Source organism: Peromyscus californicus, unplaced genomic scaffold (genome assembly GCF_007827085.1).
Source record: "Peromyscus californicus insignis strain IS unplaced genomic scaffold, ASM782708v3 Scaffold_4__1_contigs__length_199733344, whole genome shotgun sequence".
Classification (NCBI taxonomy): Eukaryota; Metazoa; Chordata; class Mammalia; order Rodentia; family Cricetidae; genus Peromyscus; species Peromyscus californicus.
In genome coordinates this window covers 195,612,125-195,615,220 of record NW_026294562.1, presented here as the reverse complement: position 1 = coordinate 195,615,220, position 3,096 = coordinate 195,612,125, and positions in this window count along the sequence as shown.

Here is a 3,096-nt window from a genome sequence, read left to right as displayed (position 1 = left end):
TGAGTTCGAGGCCAGCCTGGGCTACCAAGTGAGTCCCAGGAAAGGCTCAAAGCTACACAGAGAAACCCTGTCTCGAAAAACCAAAAAAAAAAAAAACAAAAAAAAAAACAAAAAAAAAAAAAAAAAACTCATGTTTTGGTGCCAAAATCGAGGACCAAACCCAGAGTTGTTGCAACCAGTTTACTTACAATAGGAAACAGCCAAGCATAGTGACACATGCCTTTAATCACAATACCAACCACAGAGATGTGGAGGTCTGTACAGACAGGCAGTGACAAGGAAGTGGGTAGCAGGGCTAAGAACCAATGAGAAGGCAGAACAGCAAGGCAATAGAGGCATGGGTAGACAGGAAGTAGCTCACTTTTGGTAGTTTCAGAAATGGTGAGGTAAGGTAGTTGGTGGTTATTACAATTTCCCTGATTTCTAAGGCTTCCAACCCTATATTTGTCTCTGTGTTTTATATTTTATTTGACTGTTTAGAAATTTGTCTACAATTGGTGGCAAGAATTCATTAAATAACCATTGGTGGCCTTAAAGGCAATGGGTTATAAGCCCCTGGCTTGGTTGGAGCTTACAAGACCCCAGGTTTGGCCAGAGCTACAAGCAATCCAGGTTACATACAGCTAGAGTTAAACTCAACTGTAGGTGCAAGCAGCCTTAGCTACAAGCATCCAAACAGCTTATGGGGATGCAGAAACCCTGGCTCAGGCCCTGAACAGCTCAGGCCCTGCACAGCTCAGGCCAGAACACGTGACTGGACTTTCTTAACCTTTTTTTTTCTCCTGGTGGCTAGTAGGCTCTGTCTCTCTGTCTCTCTGTCTCTCTTTCCCTCTCTCTCTCTGGATTCATATTTTAGACTGGTACCACACTAGATTGCTGCTTTGAAATTCCCTTGGACTTCTACTGTTCTACACAGACTTGGTAAGTCAATTAAGATAACTTAAAGGGAGGAAATGGTTGAAGGAGAATTTTTTTCCACATTAAAAAAGGGGAAAAATTTTTGCAATGGAAGAAAATTGGTCTTTGTTTGATAATACATTAGACAGTCTAAAAATGGAACAATTGAATGAGAGGATAATTAATGTTGATTGGATGTATGTAACATCAATTATGAATATTATTTGTTTAATTACCCTTATTTTAGTATTAAAAAGGTTGGTCAATTTAAGTGCCAAGTTAAAAGCTTTAGAAAAACCTGTTAAAATGAATTATAGAGAAATTCAGACCCAGACAAATTAATTGAAAGGTAAAATTATTTCAGGATTGAATTATATGGATACAGAGAGACAGCCTGTTTTCAAACAAACAAACTTAATTTATCTGATAGCCTTAAATGAACTACCTGCTCAAGACCATTTACTTGCTAATTGGACACCAGTTAAAATATTAGATTTAAGGAGGTTTAAGGAAGCCATGGTATCATTTGTCATGCATTCTCTATTTGTAAAGCAAATGTTAAACTTGTGGTCAACTTGTAATAGAATTATTCCTCAGGAGTGGAAAGGTTTGGTAACATTTGTCCTGGAGTCTGGACTACAATTATAGTGGCAATCATGGCTTAAGTAAGAGGCTAAGAAAATAGAACACCAAATGGAGAACTAGAGGTGTGGAAATTTCCCAGCATCAGCGTCTTGGAGAAGGTGAATACTCTGATATACAAAGACAATGTTTATATGATAACCAAACCTTAATTCTATGCCCCATGGCAGCCATGAATGCATGGAACAGAAATGAGGAAGTAGGAGAAAAGTTTGAATCATTCACAAAAGTTATACAGGGACCCAGAGAAACCTTTATGGTTTACTTACAAAGGCTGTCTTCAGCAGTAAATGGAATGATACCAAATTCAAAAGCTAGACAGGTAACAATTGATTCTTTGGTTTTTGAGAATGTGAATGCAGCATGTAAAGGAATAATCTTGCCATTAAAGGCAAGGTCAGTACCCTTGGGGGATTGGATCAAGAACACAATTAACATTGAGTCTCATGACTATGATGATATGTGGATAGGAAAGTTAATTTCAATAGATTTGAGTTAAAATGTCAGATGTTTTGGTTATGGTAAACAAGGCCATTTGAAAAGGGACTATAAACAGGGCATTGCTAGAAAGGATGCTTATTCAGGGAACAATGGCAACACTATTCCCATCCCTTCTGGATTATGCAGAAGGTGTTTTAAAGGTAAACAATGGACCAACTAATATAGATATAAAATACAAGCCATTAACACAAATCAGGCAAGGGTAGCACACAACCTTAATCTGAACACTTGGCTGGCAGTGTCTCTCTGTGGTCAAAGACACACTAGGGAACAGCCAAGCATGGTGACACATGCCTTTAATCTAAGAAGCAAGCAGGGAGATTTGGAGGTCTGTATAGACAGGCAGTGACAAGGAAGTGAAGTAGCTCTGCTAAGAATCAATGAGAGGGTAGAACAGTAAGGTAATAAAGGCATGGGTAGACAGGAAGTAGCTCAATTTTCGAAGTTGCAGAGCTGATGAGGCAAGGTTGCTGGTGACTATTCCTACTTTTCTGAAATCTAAGGTTTTCACCCCTATATTTGGCTCCGTGATGTTTATTTTTAAGACTATTTAGAAATTTGTCTACATCTTGTGTTTTGGGTGTTTTCTTTTACTGAGCTTGTTTGTTTTTTGAGACGGAATATTAATTTGGAGGATAGGGAGAAGGAGAAAATCTGGAAGGACTTGTGAGAGTTGAAGAATATGAATGACATATATTTGAATTAAAATATCTTTACATTATATAAATATATCAATAAATTAAAATAACATGCAAAAATTTCACTATGCTCAATATTACTCTTTTTTCTTCCATCTCTATGTCTTTGTCTGTCTATCTGTCTCTCTCCCTCTCTCTCTCTCTCTCTCTCTCTCTCTTTCCTTCTGTGTATGTCTCTCTCTCCATTCATTTGCATTACATCTAACAAAAGATATTGGTGACAAGTACTTCTTTGACACTGCAATGCTGTCTGAGTCCTCAAACTATAAAAATATTAAGTAAATTCTCATCTTTAATGTTTATATCTGTAATTCAAGCATTTCATTATTGCAGAAGAATTTTGCAAATACATCAGTGC